Source organism: Tiliqua scincoides, chromosome 3 (assembly GCF_035046505.1).
Source record: "Tiliqua scincoides isolate rTilSci1 chromosome 3, rTilSci1.hap2, whole genome shotgun sequence".
Lineage (NCBI taxonomy): Eukaryota > Metazoa > Chordata > Lepidosauria > Squamata > Scincidae > Tiliqua > Tiliqua scincoides.
In genome coordinates this window covers 116,701,998-116,723,530 of record NC_089823.1, presented here as the reverse complement: position 1 = coordinate 116,723,530, position 21,533 = coordinate 116,701,998, and positions in this window count along the sequence as shown.

Sequence of the window (21,533 nt, the reverse complement as noted above, 5' to 3'; positions counted from 1 at the left end):
GGAGAGGAAAATGAACGCTTTCCACATGCGCTGCCTCCGACGCATTCTTGGCATCACCTGGCAGGACAAAGTTCCAAACAACACAGTCCTGGAACGTGCTGGAATCCCTAGCATGTACGCACTACTGAAACAGAGACGCCTGCGTTGGCTCGGTCATGTCGTGAGAATGGATGATGGCCGGATCCCAAAGGATCTCCACTATGGAGAACTCGTGCAAGGAAAGCGCCCTACAGGTAGACCACAGCTGCGGTACAAGGACATCTGCAAGAGGGATCTGAAGGCCTTAGGAGTGGACCTCAACAAGTGGGAAACCCTGGCCTCTGAGCAGCCCGCTTGGAGGCAGGCTGTGCAGCATGGCCTTTCCCAGTTTGAAGAGATACTTGGCCAGCAGTCTGAGGCAAAGAGGCAAAGAAGGAAGGCCCATAGCCAGGGAGACAGACCAGGGACAGACTGCACTTGCTCCCGGTGTGGAAGGGATTGTCACTCCCGAATCGGCCTATTCAGCCACACTAGACGCTGTTCCAGAACCAACATTCAGAGCGCGATACCATAGTCTTTCGAGACTGAAGGTTGCCAACAAGCGTGTTCCCAGAACTCATGTGGATGGCAAAAATCAAACTAAATCAAATCCATTTAAAAAAACAATGTCCTTTTGCTCAGTGATTTAAAAACAACCTTGCTGACCTTTTGTAATGCAAACAGAGGCAATCAGTCTCTCTCCAGGCACTTAGAAAGGCTTCACTCCGAGGCAACAACCTCTCCCTTCCCTGGGAGCCCAGCACAGAGAAAGAATGGAAGAGGTGATAATGACTTGCATTCTTTCATGTGCTTGGGGAAAGGAGGGGTTGCTTGCCTGAGAGGGAAGCTGTTCTAAGTGCCTGGAGAGAGAATGATTGATGGATTTTCTGCTGGCTGCTCTCTCCCCCATTATCGAGGCTATTGTTAAACAACTTTTTTCCTTTGATTTAAAGAGCTCTTCTCATCGCGCTGAGATAAAACCTCGGGTGAAAAATCTGTGGATGATTAGGTTATACCTGTAATGCTTTTTAGTGTTGGCAGTCACTGGCCCTGTTCTACAACTGATGGTTACAGGCTATTAAATAGTCCAATCAAGAGCTGGCATTCATTGATTGTTTTTCTCTCTCCTTTCACTCAATGATAAAGTATCAGGGCCATCCAGCTACTGGAAACAATCTATGGCTGAGGATGCATCTCCAAAGATGTAGTCTGAAAATACAGCATCTGCTAAAACTCCGACTATCATTTCCTCAATACACCTGGCTATCAGTTGTATAGGCCTTCTGTGGCTGGCATTCTGAGCGTCTATGGACAACTGCAAAACAAAAACAGTTAAATCACCTGACTTGTCCACTAAATTAAATATTGAAACAAAGCAAATTCTGACATGTTTGGTCAGTCATTTCATATAATTGTACTTAATGCCAATTCACCATGGAAAGATACAAGGCAAATGGGTGGTGGCGGGGCGGGGGGGGGTAGGAATAGAGAATCAAATTCTTAAAGTATAGATTTAATTAGTGAATACCTTTGAGACATTTTCATTGCTATTCTCCATGGGAGGCTATTAAAGCAAAAAAAAAAAAAAAAGTCACTGCAGCTGAAATCTCCCAGAGGTGCTGAATTCACACTGCCTACCAGCATTTCTCTTTCAATAAAATGTTAATGAGAAGCCCCATTTATGCCCATATAGCAGCTACAGAATGCCATGGGATCTGTTATTGTCTTAATTTTAGGTACCAACTTCACAGTAAGGTTTACTTTGGAGAAGAAGGCAAGGGGAACTATTTTTGTTACTAATGTGTACCGCTAATGATTTGAATATGATTATTAATGACATTCCTTGACACACAGTAGTGGTGTGTGAAATTAAAATGACTGCCTCCTAGAAATGGGTCTCCTTGTCTTTCAGACTGTCAGTAGCTTCACCCTTACTGTCACCAGACTGACAAGAGGTGGACTTTACTCACCAAGTTACAGTCTGTCTGATTAATCAACTTCAGGATCCTGGGGGCAGTGGTGGACATCTTTAGTCAGTTTTGAAGGAAGTGCACTATGAAATGCCAATCAAATTGAGCTATGGTTACCTTTTTTTCCTTTAAAAAAAAAGCAGACATAAAGTCATACAGAATCACAAGTCATTATGAGGCATATTTCTCAAATTCATTGCTAATGCACTTAACTTCTCAAATGGAGAGATGGATACTTGTGGAGTAGCTGTGGTAGATAATTTCAGATCCCTCCCAGGGGTTGTCCATACTAGCCCTGGAGAAAAAAAAAAAGTATAGATTGGAACTAAGTTCTGCTAGATGAAGCAAGAGGAGAACATTGCAAACTTTAAACAGAAACATTTAAAAATAGTTTGCTTTTCATTTGAGTCATGTAGCTATCAAGTGCTGGAGTGAATATTGTAAGAGTGGATTATTGTGGAATATTGTGGAGTGAATATTGTAAGAGTTCCCCCCCCCCACAGTGACTTCACAGAAACCTCCAGCTCATTTATTAAACAAAGTGGTTATTAAACTTATTTTTCTTAATCTTATTCATCAAATATTTCATGTCCACAGGCATCACTAGAGTTTGTCACCTGGTATGAAAGCTCATTGTGTGATTCCCATGATAGACCGCCTCCTGTACCAGACCATACAGAATAAATTACAATATCATATGCACAGCCTAAATACAGTGGCATCACTAGGGCTGGTGTAACCCCCATTAATTTTATTTATTCATTTTAATATATAACAATACAGGTCATCCAACAAATTGGTACCAACAAAAAAAAAATCAGCAGCCCACTTGATGACACTCACACAACTGAATAAGAGTTATAATATTAGCTCTGATCCATGAAAATGAGAGCTGACTCCTACTAACACCTTACTGGTTCCCTGCTGTGTCAACACTTCTTTGGCTCTTGGAACAAGCGGTCTCATTGTTCAGTTTTGAATTAAAGTAAACCACTTTTTGTTACACAAGGCAGTTGTGTTTTCCTTTTCTGATTATTTGACTATAACTTTTGATAGATTACAGATAATTCAACATGGTTTGTTTCATTGCATTCTGCATCACATTACTCATCAAAAGAAAGGATTTTGGAAATCTTGGTATTTTCGAATAATACCATCATGTTATATGATGGCATTATTCAAAAATACCAAGATTTTTAAACTTTTGGCCACTAGTTGTGTCCCCCCCAAAGTTGTCACCCAGTGCTGTCCACACACCCCCAACCCCTTTGTGTTACCACTGTGCATGTCTCCTACAGTCTCTACATATACTTTCAAAACAACTGAAGGGAAACTAACTTCAGACAATAATTTGTTCCATATGCAGTCAGTGTGTGGGTTTCTACTTTTCAGTTTCCCATTTTAGCTTTTCCTATTGGCCATTATTCTTTGTTCTAGATCCTAAGGCACAAAATGTAAATTAATATGGTGTAACAGAAACTCATACATTTTCTCCATTATTCAAACTCTTTTATTAACTTGTTAAAATTACATTTTTATCCTGCCATTTTTCTTCCATAGTCCTCAAGGTGGCACACATAGACCTTGGGTATTGACCATCCAGGCATTGACCAGGCCTAGATCTGCTTAGTTTCAGCAAGGTGGCTGGCTACACTATCTGTCCTGAGATAATACTCTGATCTTAGCATCCTTTAACTTGCAATCTTGCACAAAATATCATTACTAAATCTAAACTTGAAACAGTGTCAACCCATTGAAATGAAAACCAATGAATAACAACTGTTGGACAAACAAGAGAACCCAAAAGAAAAATTTCAGTCTCTTCTATATAAATTACTCAAATGAAGTTGATGCTGTTATGGACTTACAATTAAAACTAGTCTGCAAACAGTGCATATAATTGATCATCAAAGTAACACATGGTGAAGGCTCTAGAGGTTGTGCTCTGTCTTAGAGCTGTAGAAAACCAGGATTTCTTCTTACTGCAATCTCCACATACATGAAAAGCTTGAGAGACACAAGCTGGCCTTTTTAATTGAGCACACAGATATTATAAGAGTTCATTTTATAAACCCAATGCAGTACCCAGGTGTCTTGGTCAAATGTACTCTATACTCCTTAGTGCTTTGATAAAATTTTGTTTTTAAAAAATTGCCTAGAGGGAAGAGAGTATTGTCAGCTATATATGTGACATCTAATAGGTTTTTGTGCCAAATGCCATCTGAAATTTTTGGAGAGAAATCCCTGGCTGTGCAGCACATCTGCTACACGGATATTACAGCCTAGTTTCAAAGCTTTTACAGGCAATTTTGAATTAGAAATGAAATCTGCAGAAGAGTCACCAAGCCTTAAGGGCTATAACAATCCATATTCTCCAATAGCCCATACAGCATGCATTGTATCCCACAGAGAAGTTTCTTCGAGGTAAGGGAACATTTGTCCCTTTGTCCCAGGGTAAGCCTCTGCTATCCTGATGGGACTATTCAGTCTGCTCCAGCTACTTTGCTGGTGCAAGTCTGAGTGGATCCAGGTGGGTGGACTAAGGCTGGGAAAGGGGGATCAGAATCAGCTGAGCTACTACTGCTGCTGCTACTGCTGCTATCACCCGCTTCCTGGCTGCAACAAACCCTTCCCCTTGTTTTGCCAGATTCCCAGTCCAACATCTGTCTGGAGAATTATGCCCACTTTGAGCTAATTAGCTCCCCTTCTTTCCTGCCAAAATGACCCTGGTTCTGCCTTGCAGCACTGCTGGACCCCACCACCAGGGTAGCTCACCTGTTTAACCTGCAGAGGTCCTCCCTCTCCTGCCAGCAGCTCCTCCCACCATTATAGCAGCACTTTGGTCCTCAGCAGACCTTGGGCATGGCAGCTAAGCACCAATCTCTGTGTCTCCAACAGCCTCCAATGTTCATTCATACATCAGTCCATTATTTGCTAATCAGTCCAGTCTCAAGCTTTCGTCCTACTACCCACACCAAACTCTCCCTTCATCAGGTGCTTTTTTGCCTGAGGGCCCTGTTGCCTTCAAGTGGCTGCAGCTGTGCAGCACACTTCTGCTGAATACCCAGGCCTTAACCCTTAAAGGGGCCACTGCTGACACCACATCCTACCTCCTCGCCAGATCTTCCGCAATTCCAATACACCCCTCCCCAGTCCCCTCCCTGCCCCATTCAAATCTCTCCACAAAATCCACAAACTGGTTTTTGTGAAGCCTTTGACACAGTTCTCTAGATTCACTGTCACAGTTTATGCTTCCTATAGATAGAATTTTCACACAATTGTTATTAAGATTTGCTGTAACCTACACAGGGTATGAAACTCACTATGAAAAGGTATGAAACTCACTATGAAGAATATGCACCTTGCTGCTCCTGTGGAGTCATGACACGGTATGGCATGACAATTAATTTATACTGAGACAATTTTATGAAAGAGACAAAGGTTCTAGTAAACAATGAGTTTTACTTTCTTAGATATGAAAAATAGCATGCATGTTGCATGGAATGAGAATCAAAACATGCACAACACAGATAACTTCAGAAAACTTATAGCCCAATCCTATGCTTCTTCTCCTCTGCCAATGGAGTTGTACCAACAGCTTGTGGGGGGGGGTGGATTCTTGAATTCAGCACTGAATTCACTGAGGGTACTTGTTTCAAGTACACTGAGGGTACTTGAAATAAGCCCTCAAAGATCAGCATGTATGTTGGCAACCTTCAGTCTCGAAAAACTATGGTATCGCGCTCTGAAAGGTGGTTCTGGAACAGCGTCTAGTGTGGCTGAAAAGGCCAATCCGGGAGTGACAATCCCTTCCACACTGGGAGCAAGTGCAGTCTGTCCCTGGTCTGTCTCCCTGGCTATGGGCCTTCCTTCTTTGCCTCTTAGCCTCAGACAGTTGGCAAAGTGTCTCTTCAAACTGGGAAAGGCCATGCTGCCCAGCCTGTCTCCAAGCGCGCCACTCAGAGGCCAGGGTTTCCCACTTGTTGAGATCCACTCCTAAGGCCTTCAGATCCCTCTTGCAGATGTCCTTTTATCACAGCTGTGGTCTACCTGTAGGGTGCTTTCCTTGCACGAGTTCTCCATAGAGGAGATCCTTTGGGATCCAGCCATCATCCATTCTCACAACATGACCGAGCCAACACAGGTGTCTCTGTTTCAGCAGTGCATACATGCTAGGGATTCCAGCACGTTCCAGGACTGTGTTGTTAGGAACTTTGTCCTGCCAGGTGATGCTGAGAATGCGTAGACTGCTAAACACACTAGGGATTAAGAGAGGAAGCTTTCTCAGCTGTACTTGTCCAGGAATTGAACATGTGACTTCCTGAATGTAGAGCATGTTAACTTCCACTAAGCTATGCCTCATTCTGCTTCGTTCTGCTCCTCCACAAGATTTACTTTTAGGATGTGTAAAAAGACAGCATACCTGCCCTCAGAATAATTCACCCCTTGTCATTCTTCAAGAGTCATTCTCCTTGGTGTGTGTCTCCTCTAAGAGTAGCCAATTCTGCAGTGTGTCAAGAATGCGTGAATTATTCAATCATGTCCAGTGAAGTGACCAAGGCTACTCATTCTGGATAGGGTGTTTGGGAAGAGGCAAGGACAGAGCAATGAGTTATGATATGCTGATATGCTGTCTGATATACTGTCTGATATGCTGATATATCCGTCTGATATGCTGATATAGCAGGTTCTTCTGCAGACAAGTACTTTTCACATGGGCCTGCGTGGGCATGTTCGCATGCGCCAGGATGCATTAGTATGTCCAGTATGTAAGAGGTTTACTGGTCTATGAGAGTTTCAGAGCATGGACTTTGGACACACGTTACAGCTACCTTGCTGAAGGGCTAGGTCTGGGCACTACCTGCATAAGTGATTGCCTGAAAACTCTATGATGGAAGAAAGGCAGGTACACTGTTGCAACATGCCTTATGGCATGTTTGTGACAGCACATGCCGGTGTGGAGAGTGTGCTCTGCCTACACAGGCCTGCAATAGAATTGTGCCATTAATCCTAATAATGTGAAGTTGTCTTGAGTTGTATCTACAGTGCAGGAAAAGCCAACCGCATTGTGTACTGTACATTGCTCTCTATAATATGAGGATTTTACATCCTAGTTCATAAAACCTGCCTGCAGTGACAGAGTAGCATGATATTTTGTGAGTTTATTTCGGAGCAATGGTCACTGCACTCTATACTTTTTGCTGATAACACATTTGCCCAAAAATGTGTGGAAGCCGTTGCTGTGGGATTCTTCATCATTATTTAAAAGGCACTGTTGCATAACTAGAAACATAAATGACAAAATAATAATTTTGTGGGACTATAAATTGATACCAGCATATGCATAAATCCAGCATATTTACCCCTGCTAACTGGGTAAGAGGCACTTTTTCAAGTGGGTGCTCCTCTTTGATTTAGCAGGGGGAGAGTAACTGGCCCTCCTCACCCCAGCAGTATCTTTCTAGTGGCTGTCTGCTGGTGTTCTTTTGCATCTTTTTAGATTGTGAGCCCTTTGGGGGCAGGGAGCCGTTAGTTATTGGACTTTTCTCTGTAAACCGCTTTGTGAACTTTTAGTTGAAAAGCGGTATATAAATACTGTTAATAATAATAATATGTGGAATATACACAAATACTGGAATTAGATGGATGGAGTCATCGCTTGGATTTATTGTTGCCTTCCTTCCTTACTTGACAAACCAATTGGTGTAAATATAAGAGTCATGTAGTGGAAGATCCATTTTCCAGTTGCTTCCTACCAACCCACTAGTTTGCTGATAACAATGAAACACTTTAGTGACAATTTAAAGCATGTACACCTCTGTTACTAGTATAGGTCCTAAACATTGGAGTCCTAGAGCATTCCCTTTGCATGAATATGTGTGTGTGAGTTTGTGATATGGTGGACTCCAGCATGCAGAGATCATGGAGGGAGATACTGCCTGTTGTAGGGTCAAGAGAGAGGGAGGCAGGAAGCAAAGTAGGGACACACCTTCGCAGGTCATAGAATTGGAAGGGACCTAATAGGTCATCTCGTCCAACCCCCTGCCTTAGGCAGGAAATCCTCTTAGAGCCTCTCCAACAGGTGCTTGTCGAATATCTCTAGTGAGGGAGAGTCCACCACCTCTCTTCCACTGCTTCCACCTCTCTTCCACGGCAATCTGTTCCACTGCTGAACTGCCCTGATCATCAGGAATTTTTTTCTGATGTCTAATCGAAATCTCCTCTCTTGCAGTTTGCACCTATTGGTTCTAGTTCTACTTTCAGAGGCCGCTGAGAACAAATTATTCCCTTCTTCCATATGACAACCCTTTAGGTATTTGAAGAGAGGGATCCTATCCCCTCTCAGCCTTCTCTTCTCCAGGCTGAACATGCCCAGTTCCCTCAACCTTTCCTTGTAGGGCTTGTCCTCCAGCCCCCTGATCAGCCTCGTCGCTCTCCTCTGAACCTGCTCCAGTTTGGCTGCATCTTTCTTAAAGTGGGGTGCCCAGAATTGGACACAATACTCCAGGTGAGGTCTAACCAGTGCAGAGTAAAGCAGAACCACAACTTCTCATGACTTGGAAGCTACGGTTCTGTTAATGCAGGCTAAAATTGCAATCGCCTTCTTTGCAGCCACATCACACTGCTGACTCATGTTCATCTTGTGATCCACCGCAACTCCAAGATCCCGCTCACATGTAGTGCTGTCAAACCACGTATCTCTCATTTTATACCTTCATCTTTGGTTGTTTTTGCTCAAGTACTGAACTTTGCATTTATCCCTGTTGAACCATCTTATTCATTTCAGCCCAGTATTCCATTTTGTCTAAGTCTTCCTGAAGGCTTCTACTGTCTTCTGTTGTGTTTGCTACTCTTCCCAGTTAGGTGTCATCCACAAATTTGATGAGGCTCCCTTGTATCCCCTCATCCAAGTAATTGATGAAGATATTAAAGAGAACCAGGCCCAAGACAGAGCCTTCGGGTACCCCACTCGAAACCACCCTCCAGGTTGACGTGGAGCCATTGACAAACACCTTCTGTGTACGGCCGTCCAACCAGTTGCAAATCCATCTAACGATTGTATCGTCGAACCCGTATTTTACCAACTTGCTGATTAGGATGTCATGTGGGACCTTGTCAAATGCTTTACTGAAGTCAAGATATATTACATCTACCCCATTCCCACAGTCCAGTAAGCTCAAAAGCTACCCGATCAAAAAAGGAGATGAGATTTGTCTGGCAAGATTTATATTTGACAAATCCATGTTGGGTTCTATTGATCACTGAGTTGTTGGATAAGAGTCTGTGTCTGATACAGGTAGCCTCTGTGCCATCTGCCTCCTGGACAATATACTGTCCCCCACGTGTCCTGCAGATGGTATTCTACCCACGTTCCAACATCAATTCCCTCAAGTGAGCAAATTTGAATTTGATTGTTCAAATTATTTAATTTATACATTTTTAATTTATGTCAAATTTTGTCCGCGTGCAGTGTGATGGTGGATAGTTGACAGAGTCCAATCTCTACCCTTATGAATCTCTGCCCAATCTCTGGGCATATGGATAAAAAGAAAAAGAGTAATGGCTTCTTGGTACTATCATGGCCTAACCAGAAGGGACCATTGCATTAGAAAATTATGCAGAAATGGAGACCAAGAGCTTATAAAACTATTCTACCTTGTATATTCGCCAACCAATGGAGGGGAAACTCATTTCACTGGCTGTCTTAACTTCGGATCTTTGCACAATAACTCTTGATGTTGTGAGAGTATCTTTATATTTTTTTCTCCATGTTCTTCCTTGTTTATGTCAAAAAGCTTTCATATTTTCTGCCAATCCATTTCACATATTCATGTTGCACTTGACACACTTCCTCGTTTTTGCTGAGAAGCGTATAAGCAGGATTAATACCTTTCTGTATCCTAAATTAATACAGCCTTGCACAAGAAAACCGGACAGATTGGCAAGTCAGCTTTTTAGAAGCCACTTATCATTGCCTGTGGACAACACAATATTCACATAAATTTTACCAAGTAAGATAGTACCCATGGGTGCTCATGAATTTACAATTTTCTCCACCATAATCATATGTATCCTCCGTTAAGTAACCAGTTCTTTCCATTTATCACAGTGTCTCCCCTAACAGTCATATTTCTCAGCTGACACCACAGCCATGCTGCTAAATCAGCTAAAAAACTTCCCTTATGAAATACATTCAGGGCAAATTCTTTTTAGGTACTTTCAACCTCAATGTAACTGAGTCCTAACTTTCAGAGTCAACAAAGTATTGGAAATGTACACATACCCATTGTTCACAATGGAGACAGGAAGTTGTATCTATTTCCCAGAAGGCAAAGTTTCAGCAATGAAGTGTTCTTGGATTCACAATCTAGTGGTAGTGGTTACCTTCTCAGTGAATTAACACCTCATTATATGCACCAGTTTGGAAACTTTGGTGGGTTAATTAGGGAATCATCCTCTGCAATTCAACACCCTGCAACTCAACACCCTTATAGCCATTTTGAGTGGAGAAGCCACAGATGAAATTGTTTTCCATCATGGTATCTGACTACCAAACTTAGCAGCCATCTTCCATATTTAGCCTTTACAAAGGCACACAATTCAACTCAATGTAGTTTAAAAATGACAGTGAACCAGAGCCTATGAACACTGCAGTATCAACTTCACATATCTTCTTCTGTGTTTTGTGCAGTTTTGTCGTGATGTGTGTGTATTTCTGCTTTGGACACTGCACAGAGAGTGTAAATACATATTCGTGTCTTTCTTGTGCTTTTTCCACCTCATTTCTGAATAGTATCCTAAGATCATCTTTTAAAGCCACTGAGCCAACGGGAGCTATGCTCCTCTTGCCTCCTGGGGCTTTTCTGAGCTGCACAGGTGTCATGCACATCCTCCTGCAGCCTCTGTGAGGTTCAGCAAGGCCATTTTGGCTGTAAAAACACTACTTCTGTTTTTTGGAGGAAAACCGGAAGTGATGTTTTATACCTTAAAGTAGAGGTTTTCAAACTGGGGCGTTGTGATGCATCAGCCGGAGAGCCCTGGTCACTTTCTCCTTAAGGGATGGGGTTAGGGGGGAGGCAGCAACACGATCCCCAGGATTGCATTGCTAAGGGGGGCGCAGGGACTGGCATTTATTTACCAGTCCCTGCAGCAGCCTTCCGGGGGGGGGTGCAGGGAGCACTGTGTGACCTTCTGCAGGATTCCCCAGGTCTTTGGAGCGATTGTGCTCCACTTCCAGTTTTGCCAGGGCAGGGTGCGATTGCTCCACTTTGACTTAAGACCTGGGGTGCCCTGCGGGTGGTCGCGCAGGGTTCCCCACACCCCTGGGAGGCTGCTGCAGGGCCTGGTAAGTAAATGCCAGTCCCTGAGCCCCTCCTTAGCGATGCAACCCTGGGGATTGCGTCACTACCTCCCCCACCCGAAGCAGCTCAAACTGTCCTAGAGAGTTTACTTACCGCAGCTCAAACTTTACTTACTGCGACTCTCCTAAAGAGTTTGAGAACCGCTGCCTTAAATCATTCTGAGGCCTGGGGAAGCTCTCCAGGTTACCTTCTCCAGGATTCCCCAAGCTTCAGAAAGCCTTGTAAGGCATAAAAACCTCACTTCTGTGTTTCCTTTGGAAACTGAAAGTAGTGTTTTTTTGGCTGAAATGGCCATTCTAAGCCCCACAGAGGCCATGGGCGGACATGTATGGCCTCTGCAAGTCTCAGAAAAGTCTCTGGACGTAAGGAGGCTTCAGGTTGGATTAGCGATGGACCATCGTATATGTGGTCCATTGCTGATTGGAACAATACTAAGCGACGTTCATCTGTGTAAGATTGCAGGCTTGTAGTGCAATCCGATGCATTTCTATTCAGAAGTAAGACTCATTGAGTACCTGGTAAGCGCGTATAAGGATTGCTGCCTTAGCCCTTGGAATTACATAACCCCTTGCCTCCCTCTTTGTATGATGACCACATCCTTCCTGCCAATAGATATGCAGTTCCCCCTGTCTTTAGGCTCTGTGCATAGTTCTGCCATTCCTGAATTGAACTTCCTTGTTTTCATGACTACCAGAGGTGTAGTTGAGGAGGAGCAGAAGTGAGAAGAGCTCCAGGACTTCTTCAACAGCAGAAAGTGGTGATGTCATCAGCAGGAGCAGTCAGGTGCTCCATTTGAAACCTTTTTCAAACCTTTTTCTCTGCCTCAACCAGGTTTCTTAAGATGCCTCTCTCCCTCCTCCTTTAGCATGTATCTCGTCATCTTATGCTGCAATTTTTTGCACATTTACCTGGGAGGAAGCCCAGTTGAACATACAGGGATGTACTTCCAAGTAAGCATGTATAGGATTGCATTGTTTGGCACTGTGAGGGTTTTTTTTCTTTTTAAACATCTCTTATTTACCTCCTCTTGCCTCAGTTTCCTGTTTTTGTCCTCTTTTTCTCAGTCTTGGTCATCCGACATCACTTTCCCAGTTTGTCATTCCAGCAGTTACTTTGTATCCTCTTTGCCTTTGGGCTCCTTTCCTTTTAGGGTCTAATCCTAACAGGCCGTAGTGCTGGCACTGGGTGTCATAAATGTGCTATAAAGCATGTTTACAGCGCCCTCTGAGTAGGAGCACTGGCAGCAGGCCAGTGCCATTTGGCAGTGGGCCCAGTGCCGGACAGATGCTGCCTGGAGCAAGGTAAAAGCTCTGGGTGGTGGTAAGGGCTTTTGAATTGTACAGAGGCTTTCCGGGGCATGGGAGGGTGGGGTGGGAGAGACCCTCCTGGCCCAGGCAGCCTGACATGGGACTCCTCAGCTCTGCACTTGTTCAAATGTGGCTGCAGAGACAAAAAGACCCATTGCTGTGTACCCAGGGTAAGGGAGCAAACACTCCCTTCCCCTGAGGTGAACTTCAGTTATGTTCTGGTGCCCGCAGGGTCTGGCAGTTGCCATTTTGACACCACTGGAGCCACGGGCACTGGGAACCATAGGATTGGGCTGCCAGTTTCCCTAGAGCCCGATCCTATCCAGGGCTTATGGTGACAGATCTTGTGATCCACCTACACAAGCCCTAGACAGGCTGTGCAAAAGCCACACTGCTCCCATGCACCCTGGCTCTGCCAGTGCAAAAACCAGTCCTATTCATGTGACAGTGGCTCCCATATGCCCCACCAGAATAGATAGGTCGGTGCAGGGGATGGTTTGGAGGAAAATTATGGTTAGTGCAGGGTGGGTTGTGGGCAGGATAGGAGGTGGGAGTGGAAAGGGGAGGATCTCAGTAGGAGCGGCACAAGCCACAATCCTATCACACTTTTCCCCAACTCAAACCATTCAAATCTCCTTGGACTCATGCCAGCTGAATAGTATGCAATCCACTGGGTGTTGTAGTTTATTGTTCTTAATGTTTTAGGGCCCCGTCCTGAACAGTACACACCGGCTTACCACCAACATGCACTATAGCAAAAGTACTGTAAGGCACGTTTGCAGGCCGTACTGCTGGGCGAGTGCCAGTGGTAGCCCAATGCTGGCTGGCTGGTGCTGGGCTACTGCTGTGCCACCACAGAAGCTCCATAGCTCGGTGGTTGCGTAGACCGCCAAGCAGTGGGAAGGTAAGCAGAGGTGTGAGGCGAGGCGGTGTTCTGCGGAGGGGGGAGATGGGGAGAGGGCGGGGAGGAGGCATTCCAGATGGAGGGAGCGGGGAGGAAGGGAAGTGAGACGATCCAGAGACTCCGCGTTGGGCTCTCCACCCTATACAGAGGCTCTTGATTCACTATCAACCTTTGGGTTGGTGGTGAATTGAGTAGCTCTGAGGTATTCAATCTGTGCGTCCTGCCTCCATAGTGAGGTGTGGCTAGCCTCCAGGGGCAGCACCAGGCATCTCGGGGAGAGAGGCTCCTCTGCTCTGCTGCACATGCTGCCTGCTGACTTGCTGGTTTTCTGCAGCTGTGAATGAGGTGGGTGGGGCAGCATGAGGCTGGGAGGGTGTGTGAAACATGGTGGGGGGAGGTGGGAGAGAAGGCTGGCTGGGCAGGCAGAGGTGCGCACTCATCATGGTGCTCTCTCCATGTGCAACCTCGCCCCAAGGACTACATTTCCCAGTGTGCCCCTCGCCCTGGGCATCCGGGGATTGGTCAAGTCTGCTTGGGAAGGAAGGAGCCTGCCTGCTCCTAGAGGGGGTGTGTCCAAATGCCCCAGCCTGCATCCCTCCAACTTGCCTGGGGGGAACAGGGGTGGCATCTGCATGCTGGGTGTATGTGTGTGAGGCGCCCCCATCTACTTTGGGGTGAGTTGTAATCTTGCTGGGTGTGGCTGCAATCCTTTCCACACTTTCCTGGGAGTAAGCCTCATTGACTCAAATGGGGCTTACTTCTGAGTAGACCTACATAGGCTTGGGGTCTGTGTCAGCTTAACCAAGGATCCTCACCTTTCTCTTTTTTCTCCCCCTTCAAAAAAGAAAAAAAGCCACTCTTGATGGCTTTGTCTCCAAAAATTGATTAAAAATAAAAATCCCCATTCCTTTTTAGCCATCCCTTTTATTTCCTGCCTCCTTTTTTTGGGGGGGGGGTACTCTGTTGGCTGCTATTGTAAGATAAAAGGCACAATCCTAGCTAGGTCTACTCAGAAGTAAGTCCTATTATGTTCAATGGGACTTACTCCCAGGAAAGTAGGGTTAGGATTCCAGCCAAACAGTCTCTAGGTCTCAGTTTGCAATTAGCAGATACACACAAAATGAAGTCTTCCCCTCCAGCAAATTCATCACTTCCCCCCTCCCTTTCCAAAACCCTCCAGGTGTGCTGCTAACAAAACCAGGGCACAATCCTAACCAGGTCTACTCAGAAGTAAGTCCTATTTTGTTCAATGGGGCTTACTCTCAGGTAAGTGTGGTTAGGATTGCAGCCTCAGAGTGCTGGCAGCCTTGTTTCGAGTGTATAATTATAACACCTTCATCCCCATTTTGGTGGTGACTGAGGTGAGTGTTGTAATGGGGAGCCGTGGCCAATGGCTGCAAGGATCAGGGGAGGCGTGAGCCGGAAAAGTTCGAGAACCACTGGAGTAGCCCCATTGTGGGGCTACTTTCTTTATCCAGGCGAAGGGGACGAAAGTCCCCTTCTCCCGAGGAGTCGCCGGCGGCTGCTCGGAGCATGCAGGTTATGGTGGCAGCCCCACGCCCTGGGCAGCTCAGGATTGGGCTGTTAGTGTTTTATTACTGTTACTATTGAAGTGTTTAATCTTATAAGCCACCTTGAGTGTCCTTACCACAAGAAAGGCAGGGTATAAAGGCATTAAAAAAAATAGGTCCAAAGAAACTTATTGCAGGCCAGGCAGCCTACAGGGAGTCAAGAAAAAAGTGTTATTTACTGCTCCTGGGCATGCAGCATGTATTCTGTGGCACTACATGCTATGCGCTGGTGGGGAATAGGATCAGGCCCTTAGTTCCTGGGGCCTTTTCCCAATCCTCAGCCAATTCCATGTGAAGTTTTAATCCTAGCCCAAATGACAACTCTCTCCTTACAGAAGCAAAACTGCAAATCATTTCAGAGGCTTCATTATACCACATAGATGAAGTGCAATCAAGATATACTCTCTAAAATGTTGTTTTTGTGGTTTTGTTTGTTTGGTTGCTTCCTCTTTCTGATACAAATGTACAATTACAAGCTACTGTTGAATCCTTATTGTACAAAATAGTCAGGCTGCCACACAAGTCGCAACATAGCATTCAGAAATGTTATCTCCAAATATATTCATGAATGTGTGGAGCACTCCTATGATTAGATAAGCTAAGTGGCCACAGGGTGTGTTTAGCATGGGACACTTGACACATACTAGTAATTACAAATGTTTCTCCTGAGACTGCACGAACCTAGGAAAATTTTTGGAAATGACATTTTGCTGTTAATCACTGAAAATAAAAGTCCCGATGTCCCTGTGTTCTGTGTATATTAACGGGAACAGAATGAATCATCCTAATTTATTCATTGAATTTCCTCCCTTCCTGCTCATGAATTCTGTGTGATCAGATTACAATGGCTTCAAATTTTTTTCTTATCTGAATGTATTCAAGAAATGATGTTAATATGAATCATTCTTGGCTATCAGATTATTTGCAAGCTATCTTGATTGAAAACATTTGATTCATGAAATTGAAAAAAGAAAACAGCAATTCGCGTTCCCTGTTTCTTTAGAAATACCCATTTTTTTCTACTCTTGAACTAAATTATGTTGAACTTTCACAGACCATACACTCATATTACAACTTGATGACTTAAAAAACTTTTTGTCTATATGAATATTCAAAGATATACATTAACATAGACAAAGCAAGCTTAATCGTAAGTGGAAACCTATCATTATTTAGGAAACGGCGGCAAAATCCTGTGCATGTCTACACAGATATGAGCCCCATTGCATTGCTTACTCTCAGGAAAGTGTGTATAGGATTGCAGCCTCATTGCAATGTTCTCTGCATTAGCAGAGCCACAGTTTGCTAACATTTTTTATAAGCCTCACAAATTATGAACCCAGGTGGAAAAAAGAGAGTTAAGCAGTCCAGCTCTATGCATGTCTGCAGTCACAGGTCATCACCTGCCACTGTGTGTCAGGGCTAGTAGTCTGGAGCCAAGCTGGGAATTCAGCAGTTAATCAAGCAGAAAAGTGAACATGAGCTGTCTGAGATACATTTTTGCTCCCTTTGGGAATTTTGTTATTGCAAATGACAATGGAGTTCAGGAAATTATCAGAAATCTTTGTTTTCTTTGGGATCAGTCCCATTTGGCTACAGCAGGGGTGCCCAAACTTTTTGGCAGGAGGGCCACATCATCTCTCTGACACTGTGTTGGGGGAAGGATCAAATCAAATCTCAAGGATCAAACATGAGGAAGGATCAAATCAAATCTCTACATGGGGCTGCCCTTGAAGACCATCCAGAAACTTCACTTTGTGCAGAATGTTGCAGCTTGTGTGGTCATAGCTTGACTCTGTCCAGCTGCTGTCACTAGCATTCTGGAGGAGGGGGGAACAGTAGGTTTCTTTAGGTACCTGGCCACTGGTGTAAAGCTTTTGCTTTTGTAGTCACAACTGACTGTGAAGGCAAATGGGTCACTTTACACCAGTGGCCAGGCACCTAAAGAAACCTACTATTCCCCATCCCTCCTCCAGGAATGCCAGTGGCTGCTGTTTCTACAGTGGCACTGGCAGCTGATTAATGTCTGGGCATGAGTCAAGGATGCATCAGTAGCCAGTTTGGTGCTTCTGCATCAGTAGGGGGAAAGAATAGGTTTGGGCTCTCTGTGTATGGTCCAAGAACCATTTCCACCACCACTAAACTGAGCACAAAGACAAACATTCATCTGATCATGATGTTAACTGTCTTCTGCGATCTACAGTATGTAGCCAACCTATGAACAATTACCACTGCAGATAGGACAAAGAAAAATTTCTCTCTGAAACCGGTGGGGAGCTGCTGCCTTTCAGCGTTGACAATACAGAGCTAGATGGTGCTGACTTAAAACAGGGCAGCTCCCTGTGTTCCTAAGTACTTGTGAGAGCACTGTCATAATGAGTTGCTCTCTGCCATTGCTCAGGGTGCCTCTGTTCACCAGCACTCTCTTTAGAGAGCAGGTCTGGTCTCCATGGCAATTGCTGCCAGAGATCAGCTTTATTCAGAACTGAATGAAGAAAGGCTTTGCAGCATGGACATGAAACAGGCCCCAGGTTATAACCTCATCAACTGATCTGTTCATGGACAGGATGAATGTGCTTCTCCTAGGAGGCCCCCAAAGGGAGACATAAAAACACAAACATTTACACTGAAGGCAATATATTATACACAATGCAATATAGTGAAATGACAGGGAGAATGAGATGGATGGCTTGTTTATTTTGCCATTCAGAATCCCTTAACACAAATGGAACAAAACTGCAGAAAAGCATTTTTAGACACTGAAACAATTTGAAATCTGGACATATGACCTGGCATTTTGTTGCAATATAGCTCTTTGAGCCTGTCTGCTACATTCATTTATTTCCAACTATAGGCTAGGTAGTTGACACGGCAAGGTGGCCCATCTGATTCAGAAGCTTAAATTAAATAATAGTTGATGCTTACCCACTGCAAAATGCTAAGAACTCTGCTAACATGGTATCCATTTTCTCAGAAACCTGCTTTTAATTATTTCAGTCCTGCCAATGAAGGGATTGCCTCCAGCTGTTTCATAGCAAAACAGGAGGTTTGATGTCTGCATAGCTTACTATAGGTGTTATGCATGCATACTATTGATACTCACAAAGCTTCCTGTCCATTGGGGGGAAAAAATTGTTCTTAATTATAATTTAATTGAATACAGAAAACTTGATAAGTACTGTTAAATGTATGAATAAGGAAGTTGTGCGTAGTCTGATGTCACTTCCCTGTTTTCTGAAATCCTAGGAACACCTTCCTGTCTGATTCTAAATAAAGGAATTAGATGGTAAGACAACAAGTTGGGTGTTTGTGTAGAAATGGGTTAACCTCATTTTCTTCATGACTGTTATACACTGGATACAGTAACTCAAAGGGACCTCTGCAATGAGCTGCATAGTCATGCTGGGAAGTGGTGGACCTTCCTCTCGCCCATGGCATCCAGCCCCATACCCAGCTTTGTGCTGGCAGTCCTCCTATGGCCTCATGCTGGGCACATTTGCCAGCTTATCTGACAGTCTAGTGAGGATGCTACCAGCGAGTGGCCCCATGGGAGACCACAACAGAAGGAAGACCCAGGATGCTGCAACCCTTCCCTATGCACATGAGGCACCCCAGGAAGACATGCGCCAGGATCTGCTGGTTAATTCCTGGATTGCAGACATGGTTATGAAGTACATGCATATCATTTTTCACAAATGGCTTAAGTCAGTGTTGTTCAAACTGTGAGGCGCGGCTCTTTAGGGCAGCACCAGGAATTCAAAGGGGAGGCGCGGGGTGTCCTCTCGCAGCGATACAGTCACATCCCTGGGCAGAATACGAGCCTGTCTTCTGCCCATGCTGCTGTAGGCTTATACCATACTCTTTCGAGACTGAAGGTTGCCAACCTTTTTTTTTTTAAAGCAGAAGAAAGGGAGTTGCTCAGCTGTGAGAGTAGCTGCTGCCCCCCCACCCTCTTCCAAGCATGCTTGGCTTGCAGTCCTTAACCCTCGCTGATCCTTGTCTGGTTGGTTCCTAGTTCCCAGCCTGGGATCACTTCTCATCAAAGTGAAATCTCTCTTTTCAACCCCCTCCCTCTTCCACTCCCCCCTTTCAATCTCCAAACCTTCCCACTTTCCTCCCCTTCCCCGAATAAAACGCTTCCTATTTTACCAGTCACCAGGTGTCTTAAAGTTGTTTCCATGCAGTTGGCAAAGGAGGAGACAAGCACACACTTTACTTGGCCAGGAGCAGAAAAAGGGAACAGTTTTTAAAGTGAATTATTAATCTTGTTGTTTGACTGAAGAGGAGAGGCTGTATTTTTAAAGTGATGAATCTTGCTATTTGAAGGGAATACTTATCAGACATTGATGAAGTGATTGCCAGCCCAATCCTATCCACACTTTCCTGGGAATAAGCCCTATTGACTCTAATGGGACTTACTTCTGAGTAGACATGCATAGGCTTGAGCTGTGCATCTCCTAGTATTGGAGACAAATCAGCTTCCTAACCAAACCCTTATCAGCTATATTTTCATGTTTTATTTTTGTTTTCCCCACCAGCTGCTGGGAAAATTTAATTTCATTCATTTAATAAAGGGATTAATCCTATCCAAGGAGAATGGGAGAAATGACTAGTTGGATTGGGGTCCACAGGGGTGTGTGTGTGTAAAGTTGGTCAGACTGGTTGTTCACAAAGTTCATTTGAGAAAACAATAGGTATGCTTACAAAGTTTAAAAAAATGAGTCCTCCTGGACCAGACAAAATCTACCTACTCCAGCATCCGGACTCCAACAGTGATCAGCAGCTGATCTCTCTGATCTATAAAGCATGTATATTGCTGTGTATTAATTATATATTTTTAAGATCTGCATTTAATTAATGATATGATTAATATAATATTAATATTGTTAATATATGTAATATTTAATATTCTATTATAATAAATATAATATTATAACATTATATTTAATATATTTAATATAGATAATATTTCTGGCCACTTTCTGTTTAATGATGTCACTTCCAGCCCTCAGGAACATGATGGGGAGTCATGGCCAACAGCCACGGGGGTCAAGGGAGCCACTGGCCGGAAAAGTTTGAGTACCACTGGCTTAACTGTAGAACAGCTTATTCCTCCAGTCACCTTTTCTTCTGGATCCAACAATTTTCTCTAACCACATCCTGCATAGATGTATGTTAATATAATGGAAATATTTACATTAAAATGCCGTCATTGTCAAATTCATCTAATTTTTAAAGAAATAATGGCTCAGTGGTGGTCTATTTACTCCAATCAAGATTAGCTGGGTTAAACCCTAAAGCTTTAGGGCTTTTTACAAGATTAGCTGGGTTAAACCCTAAAGCTTTAAAAATCAACAGCAAATCACCAGATCATAGAACTGGGTCTTAAGACTGCTAGACATCGTGATGAAATTTTAATTGAAGTGCTTTCTTATTAGCAATGTGTGTTTAGGGCTTGGCCTTTACAATTATAGCCAATTATTAATGTATCACTGACCATCATTCACTCTTCCTAGCTTTATGGTTCTGATTTCCACTGCTTGGCTTACTTCACTTGATTGAACGCTGTTGTCTCAGAGTGAAATTGTAGTCTCTCATCAATATAATGGGTCTGTTATTCAGTCCAAGATCATCATTTTCTTCTCACCATTGACTTTAAGTAAACATAATATCATCCTGAGCAATAAGCAAAGGATGAAAGACAAGGAGAAATCCTGCTTTCCATACATGTTTAAGTTGTCTTTTGTCTGGCTATCTGGGGGGGGGGGGGATGGATGGACCATCAATAGCAGTGCATTGGTCCTGCTTAAAACAATGAAAAGGTGGAAGCTTTGCATCTGTAATTTGCAGATAAACCCCATTTATTCCAATTTGTTTTATGAATGAACAACTATGTGTTATTGAGTCCAGAGAAGTCATCAAGTTAGGGCCATTGCACACATTATGTTTTTCAGTGAATGCCTAAGGAGAGTACAAGTCTCAAGTGTCTACCTAAATTTTTCAATTACAGTATAATGTTGTAGGCATTACGACATAATAATATAAAAAGAATGTTTTTCTCTAAAAATATGAAATACAAACATGTCATCTGTGCTTCCAGATGCATGTATTTTAGAGGTACATTTGTCAGGAAATGGATTGGCTACAGGATGGTGAAGAGGAGCAGGAGGAGAAGGAAATGTGCATTGTTTATGCTGGAGAGGTACCAGGGAGATGCATTTCCCCCTCCCCCCCAATCAAGTGCTATCTATGCTCAGGCCCCCTAGTTGCAGTCCCAATACAGAGATTCCTGGCTTTGCAGAAAAGGCCAGAAGTGCTACTCTCAATCCTTCAGTAATGGAAACCAACTCATACCTAAAGCCTTGTGCACCTCCTTGACCAGCCATTTTCAACCACTGTGC